The sequence below is a fragment of the Rhinopithecus bieti genome, unplaced genomic scaffold (assembly GCF_001698545.2).
Source record: "Rhinopithecus bieti isolate Rb0 unplaced genomic scaffold, ASM169854v2 scaffold_6945, whole genome shotgun sequence".
Taxonomy (NCBI): domain Eukaryota; kingdom Metazoa; phylum Chordata; class Mammalia; order Primates; family Cercopithecidae; genus Rhinopithecus; species Rhinopithecus bieti.
This window is the reverse complement of record NW_016805531.1, coordinates 3,077,673-3,098,867: the sequence shown is the minus strand read 5'-3', so window position 1 is coordinate 3,098,867 and position 21,195 is coordinate 3,077,673.

Genomic DNA, 21,195 nt, shown 5'->3' with positions numbered 1-21,195 from the left:
GGCAAAAATTACTAGGAGACAATTGAACTAAATTTGTGTGTATGTGGGTGTGCGTGCACGTGCGTTACACTAATGGTTATAATCTCATTCTGCATCACATTGTTATATTTTCTACCGTTAAAATGGTTCCTCTAATGCAATTCAATACATCAGTATTCATTTTGGTCTCCAAGGACCACTATGACTTTCAGGTGCTCCACCTCTGGGGAAATTTAGGAACTGCTATTTGATTGTGTGATTTTCAAAGAGCGTAAACATATATTTTTTTCACCTAATCCTCAGAACGACCTTCAAATGTAAGTATATGTGTTATCTTCTTTAAGATGTTTTTCTTCTTTTGACTTTGAAGCACTAAGTGATGGAGTTTAAGGTAATTTTGTAAGTTAGGAGACAGATTCCTATATGTTGCATTTGTTAGTGGCATGGCTGCTACCCTGTGTTCACTCTTTCTTCTTTTTTTCTGCCAATTTCAATCCACCATTATGGGTCTTTCTCTCAAGGTAAGAATAAATTCTGCAGTAATTGCTAGGAGTGGGAAAAGTGCATCTTAATAGAAACTTTTGTTTTCTTACTGTGCAGTCAGCTTGACCCTGGATATTAGATCATCATCTCTTTCAATTCCATGGACGTTTATTCTATAAGTAGTGAGTAATAGGCATGGCCTAAATATTTGTAGGAGATACAAAGATGAATAAAACAACATTCTTATTTCAAGGGTTTGTTGTCGAGGAGAGGTGCTGATGTCAATCTGTAGTAGTGGTGAAATGCACTGTGTGTGCAGGGTCCGTGTGTGTGTGTGCATGCGTGCATGCACATGTGTGCACATGTTCAATATTTAGGTAGACTTTTCATTTTAGAATATATTTAGATTTATAGAATAGTTGTGAAGATAGTACTGAGACTTTCAATATACCCTACACCCAATTTCCCTTATTATTAACGTATTGCATTATCATGGTACATATTAAAGCTGATGAAACCAATATTGATACACTATTGTTAATTAAAGTCTATACTATGTTCACATTGTCTTATTTTTTTCTTAATTTTTTTTCTCTGTTCCCGACTCATCCAAAATACCAAATTACATTTAGTGATCATATCTTTTTAGGCCCCTCTTGGCTGTGACAGTTTCTTAAATTTTCTTGTTTTAATGACCTTGACAGTTTTGAGGATTAATGGTCGGATATTTTCAAAAATGCCTCCTAAGTGTGATTTGCATAATGTTTTTCTCATGAGGAGACTGAGGTTATGGGTTTTGGGGAAGAAGACCAAACAGGTAAAGTGACATTTTCATCACATCAAGTGTACATGCTATCAACATGACCTATCACTATTGATGTCAACTTTGATCATCTGAGGTCGTACTTTCAGATTTTTCCACTGTAGTCCATATGATACACAATATTCAATCCACTGAATATTTGCATATGGAAGATTTCCTTCCGTTAAGTTAAAAAAAGTAGCTGACTCCAGTTGGAAATTTTAGTTAGGGGATTTATAATTTTTTCCTTTGTAATTATGTGATGAATACATTTAATGCACAATTTGAGTAATCTTTGACTGCATTTTTAATTATTTTCTTATTATAGTATCTGTGTCAAGCTTATGGTATCTGTGTCAAGGTGGGCTGAATTATATGCTCTAAAATCACAGAACTTACTGTCTTCCTGTCTTCCCTGTTTGAAAACTAAGGCAACTAGACTGAAGTCTCTGAAAGAATACAATATGACGTACTGTTCTTCCACCTATAAGATTCCATGAGTCTGATTTTTGGCTACTCTTAGTTTTTTAAAAATGGATTATCATATTTTATACAACTAGGTATATGTATAAATAAGACATACATATTCCTTAATGTGCATAATACCAACTTAGGGTAGGACCCTACACAAATTAATTAAAATTTAAATATCCTTAGAAACTGAATAAATTATTAAGCTTGATATTGCAATTGACATGTAAAGTATAATTCATTAAGGAAGAATTTAAAAAAACATTTTGGGGTAGGCAAATAGAACTTGAATGCAAGCTTATGTGATTCTTTCAGTCAAGTTTTATATAAACATGGTTGTATAAGGCCTAAAATATGAGGTAACAGTCAATAACACATGTCCACCATTCAATCCAATCTCTAAAAGGCAGGCTTTGGAAATATGAAGTGATTCTTCCGGCATAGTTCATGTTGCTTTAGTCTTGACTGCTATTGGCATGAGACTCATTTTAACCCTATTATTGATCTAAGAAATAGAGAATTTGGATGGGATCCAGAGGAAATGAGATAAAACAACAACAACAAAAGCAATTAGAGGGTTGACTGGGAAACAGAACTTATTGAGATTGTTCAGTTTGGAGCAGTCTGAGGAGATAATTAATGGCAACTTCTAACTCTGTAGGTGAGACTATGGTATAAGTAACTGTGTGTAATTTACTTCAGCATCCACCTAGGAAGAGGCACACTTACATGAGTATGGATTTGCTTTGGTCATTGAAAAGATATTATGGGTTATGAAAGAGCTGCAATTTGTTATCAACTCTAGGATGTATCATAGTCAGGAGAAGAAAGGCTCACAGCTTGCTAGGAGAGGTTCCTGAAATGGATGGAATTGCAGAATAGAATAGTGGGTGGACAGGAAATTATCTCTGCCTCCCGGCCCCAAAGGTTTTAGTTGGCACCCCAACTAATGATGAAACCATCTGTTCATGAAAAACAAACCTCCCAATACTGAGCTTCACCCCACCCTACTTAGCCCTTTGTAATTTGTTTTGGTGCTGTTGAATATGGACCATTGTACTCTGTTTTTCTGTGCTGGTGATTGAGTGATTTGCTTCTTATTACTGTGCATTAGCAGGAATCGATTGGAGACACTTCACTTTGTTTATAAAGACAGCTTCTGTGAATTGCCAGCATGGTGCTTTCAGCTCATGTAATATACAAAATATGTATTTCTGTAAGTCACACTGATGTAGCACGTTCTTCCATGGTTCTCCAGTATAACAAGTTACTCCTTGGGCGAATGTTAAACTCTTTTAGGAACTTTTTTTGATCACTGACTGGATCAATAATTTCCTGTTTGAAAAAAAATAATACCTTGATGTATATTATGTAATAAGGTCAAGTTGGTGAGTTATACAGATAGGAAAATTGGGAGAGGGGTATTGTTCATTCCTCCTTAAGAATCTAGGATGTAGTATTATGTGGATAAAATAATGGTGCTAAAAATACAGATTTTCTTAAAAGTCAGGAAACCTCTTTTTATTTAGATCAGGGTATGCACAGCCCTTTTCATGATCTCTGGGTTTTCTCATTGCGCTCTGACTCCAACCATGGCTCCTCCATTCAGACCATTCTCAGACTCTGCTTCTGTTTGTTTCCTCCAACAAATTTTTGCCCAATTTGTCTCATGGATTCTTCTTTTGAAACAACATAGTGAGGTGTTTGACCTTGCGTGAAAGAGTTACTGCACAAGGTCAAGCATGCAAAACACAAGAGTATCAGTATCAGAAATACGCGTAGCTTGCTGTAAGAATATGGCCTTGGAATTGCTAGATTGCTATCTCATAACTCATCATATGTGCTTATTGATATTAAGTTATGGGGATTTTTAAAAGGAGGATGTCAATATATGGGATTCAGTATCCTTCATCAGAGTTAAGTACTGAATTTGGGGGCGAATTGGGCTGAGAGGTCTGGGATAATATGCTGTACATAAGACTCCTTCTTCACACTTGTCCCATGTACCTTATAACTTTTTGGTAGAAAAGCCACATAGTATATGGTAATTTAGGACAGTGATTTTATTGGGTTACATCATAACTAAATTATTCAGTTACTTGAGGCTGCATAATCATTGAGCTGTATCCCTTGGTAATGTTCCTTTAGACTTTCTGGGAGTAACCAAATTTAGAATAATATGCTATCATACCACTTTCAAGAAACATGTTGTATGCCATCCTTGATGACTGGTTAGAAATGTCTCAGAGAATATTGTTAGTGTACATTTCATTAATTATAAGTGTCTTTAAATTTCAGATGATATCTAAAACAAAACCAGATGTAATATGGAATTCAGAGCCGTGAAGGAGTTATGAAAGGTATCTGAAGTTTATCATTTAAATTACCAAGTATTTGTAAAGCTACTGCATTTAAAATATGTTAAACGTTTTTGTAGAACCCTTCAGGCATTTGGTATCAGAGAAAGCCGGTTTAAAATAGTCAAATGTTGAAAATGGAAGTACTAGTTATTCCATAGCTACCACTCAAAGTCTCACTGCATAATTATACCAGAGTAGTTGTATGTTCCCTAGAGGATCCAAGTCAGCCATGTAATCGCATCTCTAAATTTATTTTTCACAGTCCTGTTGGCTATGGGGGCTTTAGGTAACCACCTATTTGTTTATAGTATCATGCTAGACATACAGCCATAGCATTTCTGTAAGGACTATTGGTATTTCTTCTGAGTTTTGGGTTTGCCAAGCAAATAAATACAGATACTTTTTCCTCTTCCCACAAGCTGCATCTGTAATTCAGATAAATTATCAACAGGTGCATAGTGATAGCTTTACAACACTTCATGGTCCAAATGAATGGATATGGTTATAACCACAGTTAACTGAGACTGGTGTTAGAACCCACACTTCCTCATACTTTCAAATTTTATAAACACAACAAAAAACTACATGTTAAAATGACAAGTTATATCCATGAACCTATTTATAATGAATAGTGATACTGTTCCAGGGGAAAGACTAGAACAAAATAAAGACACCCAAATATTAATTGTTAATCTTATTAATTATCTGTTGATAATCACTGTTTAAAATAATTTTGGTTTTGCCTGATATTGGGTGAAATTAAGCCTGAAAATTTTCTTAGAGTATAATGCCATTTTGCGAAGATGTAGCTCTGATACTTCAGGGCTTCTGCATGGTTTTCCTACTCTTCTAATCATCTCGCTATGTAAATTCTTTCATTCTTTATATGCTTTTGCTTCTCCAGGGAAACTATAATGCAGATTTCCCAACTTGCATCCTCTAATTGTGGTAAAGTATAAAGTGAGAGGAAATGCTAAAACGTTCTGTTTTCCAAACAGGTTATATTCAGTTTGATACCACTAATCCTGTCTCAGGTCACCCCTCAAAGCCCTGGGCTCAAGCAAGCCTCCTGCTTCAACTTTCCAAGTAGCTGGGACTAAAGATGTGTGCTACCACGCTTGGATAGTTTTTATTTTTTATTTTTGCGGAGATGAGGTCTTGTTGTATTGCCCAGACTGGTCTTGAACTCCTGACCTCAAGCGATCCTCCTGTCTCAGCCTTCCAAAGCACTGGGATTTCAGGAATGAGCTACCATGCCGGGCCTTCAGGCTTCCATTGTTCTTTTGTTAAAATTTTTTTTACACAAATGTCTCAGAAGAGATGATGACTAAAGATGCCTTCATTATCCAAAAGGAAATCAGGCAAATAAAAATCACAGTTGAATCAGGACCCTATTCTTAAGAGCCAATCTTATTGTATGTGAGATAAAGTATACAAGTTCAGATATTTATTATTAGTTCTATTATTTTCTTCAGATATTTATTATGAGTTCTATTATTAATTTCTAGCCAAAGACAGTGAATCTCTCTTCTTCATAATACATTCATTTGTTATTTATTTTTATTTTTTTCTTTTTCACCTTTTCTTTTGGATTCAGGGGGTACATACGCAGGTTTGGTATACGGGTATATTGCATGATACTGAGGTTAGGGGTGTGAATGATCCTGTTACCCAGGTACTGAGCATAGTACCCAACAGTGAGTTTTTTAACCCTTCCCTCCCTCCCCCTTCTATGAGTCCCTATATTTAGTGTTGCTATATTTATGTCCATGAATACTTATGGCTAGCTCCCATTGTAAGTGAGAACCTGTGGTATTTGAGTTTCTGTTCCTGCATTAATTTGCTTAGGATAATGGCCTCCAGCTGCATCCATGTTGCTCCAAAGGACAAAATTTATTCTTTTCTAGCCCTGCATAGTATTCCATGGTGTATATGTACTATATTTTCTTTATCCAGTTCATTGTTGATGGGCACCTAGTTTGATTCCATGACTTTGCTATTGTGAATAGTGCTGCAATGAACGTTTGCATGCATGTATCTTCAGGGTAGAATGATTTCTATTCCTAGAAATCATTAGTAATGGGATTGCTGGGTCCGAGGGTAGTTCTGTTTTAAGTGGTTAGAGAAATCTTCACATTGCTTTCCACAGTAGTTGAACTAATTAACATTCTCACCAAGAATGTATGTGTTCCCTTTTCTCTATAGCCTCACCAACATCTGTTGGTTTTTGACTTTTTAAAAATGGTCATTCTGACTACTGTATCTTGTGGTACTTGTTTGCATTTCTCTGATGATTAGTGATGATGAGCATATTTTTCGTATGTTTGTTGGCCACTGGTATGTCTCCTTTTGAGAAATTTCTGTTCATGTCTTCTGCCCATTTTTTTTAATGGGGTTGTTTTTTGCTTGTTATTTTGTTTAAGTTCCTAATAGATTCTAGGTATTAGACCTCTGTTAGATGCACTGTTGACAAATATTTTCTCCCATTCTGTAGGTTGTCTGTTTACTCTGTTGATAATTTCTTTTGCTGTGCAGAAGCTCTTTTATTAAGTCCCACTTGTCCATTTTTGTTTTTGCTGCAATTCCTTTTGTAAAGTTAATCATAAATTCTTTCCCAAGGCTGCTGTCCAGAATGGTGTTTCCTAGGTTTTCTTCTCGGATTCTTGTACTTTGAGGTCTTACATTTAAATATTTAAGTTGTTTGAGGTGGTTTTTATATTTGGTGAAAGGAAGGGGTTGTTTTAATCATTTGTGTATGGCTAGCCAGCTATCCCAGCACCATTTATTGAACAGGAAGTCCTTTCCCCATTGCTTATTTGTGCTGACTTTGTCAAAGATTAGATGGCTGTAGGTATGGCTTTATTTCTGGGTTCTCTGTCCTGTTTTATTGGTTTATATTTCTGTTTTTGTATGTCCATTTTTGTTTCTGTTATGTAACCTATTAGTATAGTTTGAAGTCAGGTAGTAAAATGCCTCTGCCTTTGTTCTTTTTGCTTAGAATTGCTATGGCTATTTAGGCTTTTTGGTTCCATATGAATTTTTTAGAATAGTTTTTTACAATTCTGTGAAAAAAATGACTTTGGTAGTTTGGTAAGAATAGCACTGAATTTTCAGATTGCTTTGGGCAGCATGGCCATTTTAATGATATTGATTCTTACAATTCATATGGAGTGTTTTTCCATTTGTTTGTATCATCTTTTTCACAGTATATTTATGATCAGCAAATGAAATTTGTTTTTCCATCATATTTCTTACTTCAGGGCCTATTTCAAACCCTACCTATGTCCTGAATACTTCTCTGATAAGTCTGGTGTAGCAAATTCCCTTTTCTGAAGTTGTACAAATATTTTCCGCTATGGATTTGCGATCCCGACTACTAGCAGTACTCTGCTTTCTCTGTGAGTCCTTGAATATGCATATGGAAGTTGATAGTTGAAAGATGATTTTTATGTTGAAAGAATACCTGGGTGGGGCCTCCCAGGCTGGGATTCCAGCCACCCTCCCCCTGGGCTCTTGCAGGGTAGCAGCTCTGCACTTCCCCGGGATGACGCTTTCAGAGTGAGCAGGCAGGCCACTATTTTTACTGCAGCCCTCACTCCTGTTGCCCTTAGGCTTGGAAGAGAGTTCAGTGATTAGGAACTAATGTGAACCTCTAGGACATTATAGTTACCTTATGGAAAAGCAGCCAGACTATTTTCCACATGGATCTCCAACCCTGCTACTCCTCCCCGGACAGTGCCTCTTGACTTGGGTTTCCAGCATGGCTATCCTGCCTCCTCCTGAACACTTTAGTTGGTGGTGGCTGCTCTGCCTTTATCCCAGAGACAACCCACAGCCCCTCTGCCATTGCAGCTGCAGTGGCACCATCCTTGCTGCCCTTGGGCTAGGGGAGGAATAAAGGCCCTGGTTGCTATGGTGGCACCTCCAGCACACCACAGCCACCATATGGAGAGGAGCCCAGGCACTCTTCCCAGTGAGCCCCTATCCCCCACTCTACACCAGACAGGACCCCGGCTCAGAACCACAGAACAGCTGCCCCACTCTCAGATGAGGATTTCCACTGGTAGTGGCTCTGTCTTTCTCTGGAGTGGTACTCTCAGAGGCAACCAACAGCTCCTCTGCCATTGCTATGGCAGCAGATCTGCCTCTGTTGCCCTTGGACTAGGGAAGGAACAAAGAGACTGAGGGCTTTACTCGTGCTTCCAGTATGCCATAGTCACCATAAGGAAAGGAGCCCAGCCTCTTCTCCCATAAGCCCTCGACTACTTGCTCTTCACCAAGTGGGGTCCCCAGCTCTCGCCAGCAACATAGCTACCCCACATCCTGGGTGAATATTGTCGGTAGCAGTGGCTCTATGTTTGTCTGAGGTGGAGCTCCCATAGGCAACTGAAAGTCCCTCTGTACTGGTATTGCCCTTGCTGCCCTCAGACTGGGGAAGGAACAAAGACCCTGAGTGCTTTATCCATACCTCTGGCAAGCTGCAGCTGCCCTAAGAAGAAGAGGCTAGTCTGTCTCCCCCATGAGTGCCCCTGCTTATTAGTAGGCAAGTCCTCCCTCCCCACCATCTTGGGTCCACAACACAGCTGCCCTACCTGTAGGTTGATGGCACTGATTGGTAGCAGCTATTAATTTCTCTGGGTTGGAACCCCAGGAGACAAGTGAAAGACCGTCTGCCACAGTCACTACCAAACACTCTTCCCCTGCTGCCTCCAAGTTGGAGAGAAAACCTAAAGCCTAAGCATACCCCTGGATACTGGCGTGCAGCACAAAAGTGCCAAGCCAAGATCTGCAGCCGGCACTTGAGTGAGAAAGGAGTCCCCACTTTCAGAACGTTGAGACAGAGCATGGCTGCAGCCCTGAGGAAATACAGAAGAGCCATATGGCTAAGCAAAAACCTACCTACTGGTAATTACACTTAAGTGCCATCTACTGTTCACAGCCTAAATGTCAGCATTAAAAATACTTTGTTAATATAGTCCCCTTTGAAACAAAGGACAAGAATTCAGCTACAAAGACCCTGCACAAAGCCTTGCGCTTCTGAAAACCTACAGAAAATAAGTCAACTGACCATACTCAAATTTCACCACAGTTAAAGGAACATTACCCACACAAATGAGAAAGGACCAGCTCAATAACTCTGGCAACTCAAACAGCCGGAATGTCAGAATGTCTTCTTTCCTCCCAATGACTATATTAGTTCCCCAGCAAGAATTTTTAACCAGGCCGAAATGGCTGAAATGACAGAAATAGAATTCAGAATATGGATAGGAACAAAGATCCTTGAGATTCAGAAGAAAGTCAAAACCCAATCCAATGAATCTAAAAATTACAATAAAATGATGCACAATCTGAGAGATGAAATGACCATTATAAGAAATAACCAAACTGATCTGATAGAGAATTTTATGATACATCTAATACAACTGGAAGTATTAATAGCAGGATAGATGAAATTGAGGAAAGATTCTTAGAGCTCAAAGACTGGATCTCTGATCTAAGTCAGACAAAAATAAAGAAAAAAGAAATTTAAAATAATGAACAAAACTTCTGAAAAATATGAGATTATATAAAGAGACCAAATCTACAACTCAGTAATATCACTGAAAGATGATGAAACAAAGTTGGAAAACATACTTGAGGATATTATTTGTGAAAATTTCCCCAACCTCACTAGAGAGGCCAACACTGAAATTCATGAAATACAGAGAACCTCTGTGAGATACTGTGTAAGATCATTCCCAAGACATGTAGTCATCAGATTCTCCAAGGTTGAAATGAAATAATGTTAAATACAGCTACACATGAGGAGCAGGTCACCTACAAAGGGAACCCCATGAGGCTGCAGAAGATCTTTCAGCAGAAACCCTATAAGCCAGAAGAGATTGGGCCTATATTCAGCATTGTTAAAAAAAAAAAAAAATTCTAACCAAGAATTTCATATTCAGCTAAATTAAGCTTCTTAAGTGAAGGATAAATAAGATCCTCCTCAGGCAAGCAAATGCTAAGGGAATTTGTTACCACCAGACCTGACTTACAAGAGATCTTGAATGGTGTGCTAAATATGGATAGGAAAGACTGATATTAGTCATTACCAAAACACACTTAAGTACATAGACCATTGACACTATGTAGGAACCACACAAACAAGTCTGCATAATAACCAGCTAACAAGATGACAGGATCAAATCCACACATATGAATATTAACCTTGTAAGTAAATTAGCTAAATACCGAATTAAAAGACACAGAGTGTCAAGTTGGATAAATGAGACCCAATGGTGTGCTGTCTTCAAGAGAACCTTTTCCCATGCATTGACACGAATAGGGAATAGGCTCAAAGTAAAGAGATAGTAAATCATCTACCAAGCCAATGAAAAACAGGAAAAAAACAAGGGTTGCTATGCTAATTTCAGACAAAACAGACTTTAAACCAATAAAGACCAAAAAGACAATGAAAGGGCATTTCACAGTGGTAAAGGGTTCAATTCAACAAGAAGACCTAATTATTCTCAATTTATATACACCCAAAACAGGAGCACCCAAATTCATGAAGCAAGTTCTTAGAGATCTATAAAGAGACTTAGGTAACCACACAATAATAGTAGGACTCTTCACCCCACCGAAAGTACTAGATAGATCATCAAAGGAGAAAACTAACAAAGATATTCAGGACCTTAACTTGACACTTGACCAATTGAACCTAAAAGACATCTACAGAACTCTTCACTCCAAACAGCAGAATATATATTCTTCTCATCTGCACATGGCACATACTCTAAAATTGACCACACAAGTGGCCATAACACAATCTTCATCAAATTCAAAGAAAATTGAAATCATACCGATCACACTCTTGAGACCACAGTGCAATAAAAATAGAAATCAATACTAAGAAAATTGCTCAAAACCATACAATTACATGGAAATTAAACAACCTGCTCCTGATTAACTTTTGGGTTAACAAAGATGCAATATACCAGAATCTCTGGGACACAGTCAAAATGGTGTTAAAAGGGAATTTTATAGTACTAAATGCCCACATCAAAAAGTTAGAAAGATCTCAAATTTACAACCTAACATCACACCTAGAGGAACCAGAGAAACAAGACAAAACCAATCCTAAGGCTAGCAATAGAAAAGAAATAACCAAAATCAGAGATGAATTGATAGAAATTGAGATGCAAAAATCAAACAAAAGATCAGTGAATCCAGGAGGTGTTTATTTTTTAAAGAACAAATAAGACAGACCACTAGCTAGATTAATAAAGGAAAAAAGACGATCTGAATAAACACAATCAGAAATGACAAAGAGGACATTACCACTGACGTTACAGAAATAAAACATCCTGAGAGACTACTACAAACACCTCTCTGCACACAAGCTAGAAAACCCAGAAGAAAGGGATACATTCTTGGAAACCTACAATGTCCCAAGAGTGAACCAGGAAGAAACTGAATCTCTGAACAGACCAATAATGAGTCCTGAAGTTGAAACAGTAATAAAAAGCCTACCATCCAGAAAAAGGCCAGGATGAAATCACAGCCAAATTCTACCAGATAGATGAAGAGGAGTTGGCACCATTTCTACTGAAACTATTCAAAAAAATTGAGGAAGAGGAATTCCTTCCTAATTCATTCTATGAGGCCAGCATAATTCTGACACCAAAACCTGGCAGAGACACAATGAAAGAAAGAAAACTTCAGGCCAATATTGTTGATGAGCATAGATGCAAAATAAACACTTGCAAACTCAATTCAGGAGCACTTCAACAAGCTAATCCACTATGATCACATAGGCATTACCCTGGGATGCAAGTTTGGTTCAATAAACACAAATCAATAAATGTGATTCATCACATAAACAGAACTAAAACAAAAATCACTTGATCATCTGAATAGATGTAGAAAGGCTTTCCATAAAATTCAACATCCTTTCATATATAAAAACCCTTATCAAATTGGCATTGAAGAAACATATTTCAAAATAAGAAGAGCCATCTACGAAAAACCCACAGCCAATATCATACCAAATAGGCAAAAGCTGAAACATTCCCCTCAAAAACCAGAACAACACAAGGATGCCCTCTCTCACCACTACTATTCCACATAGTCCTGGAAGTCCTAACTGGAGCTATGAAGCAGGAGAAAGATAAAAGTCATCCAAATAGGAAGAGAGGAAGTTAAACTATGCCTGTTTGCAGATTATATGATTCTATACCTAGAAAACCTGATAGTCTCTGCCTTAAGCTCCTAGATCTGATAAACAACTTCAGCAACATTTCAGGATACAAAATCCATCTATAAAAATTAGTAGCATTCCTATACATCAATAGCATCTACACGGTGAGTGAAATCAAGAACACAAGAACACAATCTCATTCACAATAACCATGAAAATAATAAAATACTTAGGAATGTAGCTATCCAGAAAGGTGAAAGATCTCTACAATGAGAATTACAAAACACTGTTCAAATAGAGAGGACACAAACAAATGGAAAAACAAGCAATGCAGAAAGGACACCCTATCAATAAATGGTGGTAGGATAACTGGTCATATGTAGAAATAGAAATTGGAGCCCTTTCCTACACCACATTCGAAACTCAATTCAAGATGGATTAAAGCTTAAATATAAAACCTAAAACTGTGAAAATCCTGGAATATAGTCTAGGAAATACTATTCTGGACACAGCCCTGGCAAAGATTTCATGATAAACACACCAACTCAATTGCAACAAAACCAAAAATTGACCAATGGGACCTAATTAAAGAGCTTCAACAAAGGAAACTATCAACAGACAACCTACTAAATTGGAGAAATTATTTGCAAACTATGCATCCAATAAGGATCACTATCTAGAATTTGTAAGGAACTTAAATTAACAAGTGAAAACAAATAACCCCATTAAAAAAGTGGGTAAAGGACATAAACAGAAACTTTACAAAATAAGACATACAGGTAGCCAACAAGCGTTTGAAAAAATGTTCAACATCACTAATCATTAGAAATATAAACCAAAACCACAATGAGATACTGTCTCACACCAGTCAGAATGTTACTAAACATTCTGGTTACTAAAAAGTCAAAAAATAATAGATGCTGGTGAGGTTCAGGGAAAGGAAATACTTATAAACTGCTGGTAGGAATGTAACTTAGTTCAACCATTGTCACAAGTAGTGTGGTGATTTCTCAGATAATTTAAAACAGAGTTACCATTCCAACCAGCAATCCCTTATGGACCATTATACCATAAATATACATGCATGAGTATGTTCATCGCAGCACTATTCACAATAGCAAATACATGGAATCAATCTACACGTTCATCAGCGGTAGACTGGATAAAAAAAAGTGGTATATATACATCATGGAATACCATGTGGGCATAAGAAAGTACAATATCATTTTCTTTGCTGCAACATGGATGCAGCTAGAGGCTAGTACCCCAAGTGAATTAACACAGGAACAGAAAACCAAATACCACATGTTCATATTTATTAGTGGGAGCTAAACATTGAGAACACATTGACCCAAAGACAGAAATAGACACTGGGACCTACTTGAGGGTGGACAGTGGGAGGAGTTGGAAAGCACTGAAAAACTACTTAGCAGGTACTATGCTTATTACCTGGATGATAAAGTAATCTGTACACTAAACCCCTGTGACATGCAACTTACCTATTTAACAAACCTGCCCATGTACCCCGAACCTAAAAGTTAAAATAATATGATGAAGTTTTGTTATTAGAATGCCAACTACATTATAAAACCTCATTACACCTATATTAACTTCCATGTGAAATAACGCACTATTTCTTTTACATTCTTTGTTATAGGCCAATAGATAAAATGAAAGCATATCATCCATCAATGTTAGATCAAACTTTGTGAAACAGTGATCTTGGGACTCTGTGAGACACCAAAGAACCAACTTGACTGATGTATGTATATGTATATACATACATGTATAGATACATATGTATGCATATAATGTACATATACATATATGTACATATATGTATATAGACACCTGTGTATATATATGTGTACATGTTGGTACGTGTGTGTATATATATGTACCAACACACATTTATGTAATATAAACAATGAACCAGTAAAATTCAAATCAATTTTGTGTGATACTATTTTGTTGATCTCCACTCAAAACCCAGATATATCATATATACATAAATATCAACATACCAACATATACACACGTTTCAATTTCAACTTACCAACACACATATATGTATGTGTATATACACATGTATATATGTACATATACATATATACTTGTATATATGTACATGTATATACATATATATGTATATATACATAGATACATATGTATGTATATACATGTATGCATGTTAAGTTGAAGTCGACATATATGTATATCATATCTGGGTTTTGAGTGGAGATCAACAAAATAGTATCTATCACACAAATTTGTTAATTTGAATTTTACTGGCTCATTGTTTATATTTATTATATGTGTGTGTTGGTAAGTTGAATTTTGGCAAGCTCAGTATATATATGTGTGTATATATAGCGATATATATGTGTGTGTGTGTGTATATATATGTATGTTATTCTTTTAGATTACAGAGTTTATATAAAAATCAAGCATCAGTTAAATTATAGCCCCTAGTTACTACATAAGAAAGCCCACCAAGTTTACTCAGACACTATACTTATATATGGCCTTCAAGGAGTACGGCCAGTGCTGATCCTCAGGGGTGCTAACAAATTCTTCATAGTAGTACAAAGTCTAGTAGTGTGGAAGGAAGTGATCGACACAATGATATATTTTGTGCTGTTCTTTTAAATAAAACCATTTGATCTGGGAGCAGAAATACATTTTTTCTTAAGAAGTTTTCATATTTCCCAATTAACAGGGTTACAAGGGGAAGTAGAAGAAATATTAAAAAATATTTTTTTCAAAGTGGCATTGATTGATTATTAAAGTAAATGGCACAAATGACTACATAAATAAATAAAATAAAATACGTAGGAATATTTCATCCTTCTTCCATAAGAATTAAAGTCCAGGCCTGCATTGTCAAGTTACAACTATCACATACAATTAACCACAGTATTATTAAATTTATAATAGTATGCATTAATAGTTTTATAACATATACATGTATATGGGATACAATTTATTGTATGTGCTCAATTCCTATTTGTTAATTATAAAGTATTCAAATACCAACTCTTTGATGTATAAGTGTAATTAAACACTCATATTTTGGAGCTATTCTGCTTGCATTACAGTTTTAGCTCTATTACTAATTGCATGCCTTTGCATCTCAATTGCCTCATCTATAAAATGATGAAAATAATAACTATCTCATTAGTTTGTTGTGAAGATTCAATAAGATAACACCCAACCAATGATTTGCACCTATCAGGCACTCAAGAGTATGTGTGAAATGTAATAAGAATCCTCATTACTTTTGTTGTAATTATTTTTAAATTGGGCTTCACTTCCCAGTCCAATGAGATGTGCTCTGCTACATTCGTACTTTCTTAACCCTATTAACATAGCCACAAATTGTAGCTCTTTGGATGTATAATTTATAGCTGAACATTTAAAGTTTTAAAAATTTTCCCTGACCAGGGATTGTGCAGCATTGATCATAATCATGATCATTATTTGCAATAGTTAATACATAGAAAACACCCTTTTTTGTTGAGTGAATGAATGCATGTATGAATGAGAAGAAAAAAATAGTAGTTTCTATATCTGCTAAGAAAGCAAAATAATGTACTATACAGTGTACTCAGCATCTGAGTTTATTTGTTTTAGTTTATTTTGATTAGTAATACTACATTAATTATCTAGGAAATGTCATGTTAATGCAAATGAAAGCCAAATGCCCTCATGGCAGATAATAAAAGGGTCAGTTTTGCATTAGTTCAAATAAAAAAGAATGATTGAGAATTGAGTCACCACAAGGCACACAATGGGTTAATGATAAACTCAGCAGAATCTCTGCCATAGTAGCCAATATCATATCTTGGGTTTCGAGTGGAGATCAACAAAATAGTATCATTGATCACACAAATTTGTTGCTTTGAATTTTTTTTTTTTTTTTTTTTTTTTTTTTTTCTGAGACAGAGTCTCGCTCTGTCGCCCAGGCTGGAGTGCAGTGGCCGGATCTCAGCTCACTGCAAGCTCTGCCTCCCGGGTTTACGCCATTCTCTCGCCTCAGCCTCCCAAGTAGCTGGGGACTACAGGCGCCCACCATCTCGCCTGGCTAATTTTTTTGTATTTTTTTTTTAGTAGAGACGGGGTTTCACAGTGTTAGCCAGGATGGTCTCGATCTCCTGACCTCGTGATCCGCCCGTCTCGGCCTCCCAAAGTGCTGGGATTACAGGCTTGAGCCACCGCGCCCGGCCTGTTGCTTTGAATTTTACTGGTTCATTGTTTATTTTATAAATTGCTTTGTTGTTTTAATTGTACAAGAGCTGATAAGTATAAGAATTTATGTTTAAGTTCGTAGTTTTTACATGTGTAAGTATTTAACATATTAAAATAATTTTGGAGTGAGAGTTCATGAGACTTGTTTTCCTTTAAAAAGAAGCCATGTCTTACTCAAACTTGCATAAGCACCCCACAACCCAAGTACTTACTCAGTGGAACTCCATTTGAGAACAGCTTGTTAGTGTGTAGATTTGCATATATGTGCCCTCAGAAACATCACAGCAACATACCAAAGCCCAATATATCAGAGTTAATCTGTGATGTAGGCATCAGTCCAGCTGGTACATTCTACTGCTGTGAGTGCTTCACTCTATTTTTAGTGGTAATTTATCTGGCATGCAGATTGAGATCCTTCGTGGGAATAACAAAATGACTCATATCTTCAGCTGCCCGATTCTCCTAAGAGGCACCATGTGAGGCTGCACGATTGTGGACCTGGGACAGTTGGTAAGTGCCTCTTTTCCTCCCCCTCTTCTACACTTGTTTGAACTCTCTCAAATAAATAATGAATAACTTCTTTTTTCCCTACCCTAACAACTAAGTCTCATAATTAGAATTTGCTACTTCTATTAATACATTCAATTATGTGCTGATTCAAGCATCTTCAGGTCAAATGTGTTAGAAAACAGCTAATTATGCCCTTTCCCATGGGTAGGAACATCTTTAAATTTAATTAAACGACCTTAACTCAACTCCTTCACATGAGGGTCTACATCCCGATGGATTTCTTACTGGGCGACTTAAAGAGCCAAGCTCAATATTAAAATCAGCAGCAGTTATTACTTTTATTCTTTAAAACAAAATTATTTTGGTTGAAGAATATTCTGACCATTAATTTCATTCTCAATCATGCTTCTGCATTCACTCCTGAAAACACAGATTAGTAGAGAAAGCTTGCTTTTCACTTTTAAAGTTGTTTTCTTTATATTTCTTGCACCAATAAGATGCCTTAAGTACAGACTACCATTCATCAGTCTTGATATTCTCTTTGACATACTAATCGGCACATAAGCAAAGGTAACAGAAACAAATCTTAAAAAAAGAAAAAAAAAAGCATGTTAAGCACCACATCTCAGCCATGCAGGGTTCAAATATACAGAATGTTCTGTCTTTTATGAGAGAAAGCCACAAAATATTTTTCTATTTCCTGTTTCTAAATTGGAAAATTGGAATAGAGAGAGCTATTTTAGTTTAATATTTTCCAGGAAAGCATTAAAGTCAAGTGATTTGCTTTTCTTTAGTTTATAAATTTTACTTTTTTTGTTTTACTTAGAACGAACTTGTTTTTTCTTAAAATTGGACTTACACAAAAAGAGAAATCAAGATGTTCAAAGGAAGTAAGCAATCTGGAAAGAGGCAATTATATAATAGTCTTAGATGAGTTTCCTTCTTTCATCTGTTCTCTCCCCATCCTTCCCTTCCTCTTCTCCCCTATCCTGTCATTCTTTTTCTTCTCTTTCCTCCTCATCTTCTCATACTTTTTTCTCATTTTTCTTCTTGTTTGGCCAAGTACTTCTAGAAGATGATTAATTATGTGTACAACATATTGATACCTCAGCGTTCCTGTGATGGGCCAAACCCACTTCCAATATCATTTTTCTTGCTTGTTTGAATCAGTCATTAAACAATAATTAATGATACTAACTCTTCTTACTAATTCAACAATTAAGCAATGGGAGCCATTGGAGATTTTTCAAAAGGGAAATGATATTAAGAATCATCTATCAATGATGGGCAGGAAGAATTGCAAGATGGTAGACTCAGAGTTTATAGTACTCGGGCAGAAGGTATGGAGGGATTTGAAGAGGTTAGCAGCGACTATGGAAAGGACTTCACATTGAGAGGCATTTAGGAAAAAGAATTAACCAATGTCACACTGGATATGAAAAAGTATAGAAGTATGCTAAGGATTGTTTTAGCTTTCAAACATGAACTACTAAGGAAAAATAGAAGTGTTAAAAATGGGAACTGATCAGGAGAGCAAGTTGGGTAAACAGGTAAATTCAGTTTTAGGCATATTGCCATTCATGTCACGAAACTACTTATAGGTGGAAATGGCCAAATCAATTTGGAAAATTTTCAGAAAATTGGAGAAATTGAGGAAATTCAAACAGACTAAAAACACCTCAGGGGCTTGTTGACATAGAGTCCCTGAACTTCTTGACAGCTTACCCATTAATATCCCTGCATGATTATTTACCTGTTTTTGTGTGATCAGAAGACAATAATGTTAATTCAAAAAAGTGCCATTTACAAGTCCTTGTCTGTTTTCTGAGGCAGATGGATCCTGGTAACTGGAGGATCTTCTACAAACTTAAATATTTTATTAAATGAGGGTTTCAGGATGCCTGTTTGAAGGAAAGAAACACATGAGTAATAAATAGCAAATGCTACAGAGAAGCCAGGAAGGAAGAAAGGTGCATAGGACTGTGGTCAGGGCAGCTGCGTGAAGCTATTGTTAGGAGATGGAGTAAGTGCTGGCAGTGGAAAGTGAGGAATCTTGGGCATAAAGATTGAACTACTAGTGATTAATTTTTGAGTGAAATGCTACATATGTGTTACAATACAATCATTTCATAGATGCCCCTATGATCCCTAGGGATTTTGAATAACACATGTATTTCTCATTAAGTACGGTAGACGTTTCTTTTGTATGAATAAAATGTTGTGAATCCTACATTAAGGGTAGCATAGAACAGGAAAAAATATTCTATCCGAGGGGTCAGTCATGTGTCATTAATACTTGTGCATGGTGTGCATTGTGCAATGGGAAGTTAGAAATTCCAGATGGAGAACCTACAAGGTGAAGTTAGCCTCTACAGCAGGGATGGGTACAATCCTTGCTGTGTAGAATGGGCTGGCTGAAGAAGAGTTGAAGAAATCGAGGGTGTGGATCTCCATGATCCCAGGTAAAATTTCTGATCAGAAAGAAGCAGGAGAACCACTTTACCATATTGCTGGACATCAGCAGAAAACACTTGAAAACAAGTTAGTGACTTGGAGATATTCTCATAGTTCAGTGAGACCCAGAAATCCCATAGTATTTCAAGGGGAGAGTGAGGTTTGAGGAGTTTAGGCCTAGATTAGCTGCTGCCTCAACCTATGGGAAGGGATGTGGAGGTAGGAGTAGATGAAGGAGTCGTGATACTTGTTGTTTGAGCATGCCGTGTATTTTATGCCTCTGTGGTTTATCCCTCAATCTGGAATTCCCATTTTTAACTGCATATGGAATAACCTAATCCTGGCACATTTTGAATGGGATATCCTGGGGGAATCCCCCTGATAAAATGGAGTATACTTGTCAGAGAAAGCCTCAATCATATTGTGATTTATAGTACCTACTATTTGAGGCAAAGTGCTGTTCTTTGCAACAACCATATGAGGTCAGTGCCTTTATCTTTATTTCACCAATGAAAATAACTTGCCCAAAGTCACACAGTTGTAACTGGCAATGTCTATATTTCACCCTAAATCTCTCAGATCAAAACTCCTTGTTCTTAACCATTATGCTTTCAGGAAACCACTTCTCAAATATGCTAGTAAATATATGAAATAGCAAATGCTTAATCAGGATTGTATTGACCAGTTTGCACAACCACTCCTCTGGCTAATACTGTTACCAACACACTACACCATCACTGTTTAGATTTAGTTGTGTGTTAGGGGAGGCTGAAGACAGGGAGCAGACTATGGTAGCTTTATTGCTCTCCCCAAATGTTCAGCACATTTTCTCATTCTCTTAATCCTAAGTGTTTCACCCTACTTTCGGGCTCTAATTCAGATTAGTTTACTGTCCAAGAACTTTTGTAATTTGGCCTCACTTTATTAATCCAAATTTATACAATTCATTTCGAAACCCACAGATACCTATGGCGTTGTAGCAGTGTACCAGGCCCTACAATAGGGAGGAGAAACAAAACAAAAATAAGTACGTTTTTTTTCTAGAATCCTAGGGACTTGTTAACTTTTAAAGGCAATGTAAGTGTTATATTAAAGAATATGCCAAGTGCTAATAAAACCACAAAAACTAGCATGGGCAATGAAGTGAGGCCTCATCTCTACAAAAAATACAAAAATTAGTGGAGCATGGTGGTGTGTGCCTGTGGTCCCAGGTACTTGGGATACTGAGGTGGGAAGATTGCTTGATCCCAGGAGCTCTAGGCTGCATTGAGCCAAGATCACACCACTGCACTCCAGCCTAGGCACCACAGTGAGACCCTATTTCAAAAAAAGAAAACAAACAAAACCCCATAAAGATAGATGGAAATAAAACTACTTGAAAGGTAGGATAAGGTAGAAAATGTGACATTTGCACTGGGTATTGAAAAATGTGACAGAAGTATGTCAGGCAGAGAAGGGGTAGAAGGACATTTTGAGGAGCAGCATGAGTGTGTGAGTAGTAAAGTATGTTCAAATACTGACAAGGGGCTCAGTTAAGGATGAACCACTTATGTGCACAGAGAAGAGTAGTTAAACAGAAAGGTTTAAAATGTAGCATGGGGGGCCGGGCACGGTGGCTCAAGCCTGTAATCCCAGCACTTTGGGAGGCCGAGACAGGCGGATCACAAGGTCAGGAGATCAAGACCATCCTGGCTAACCCGGTGAAACCC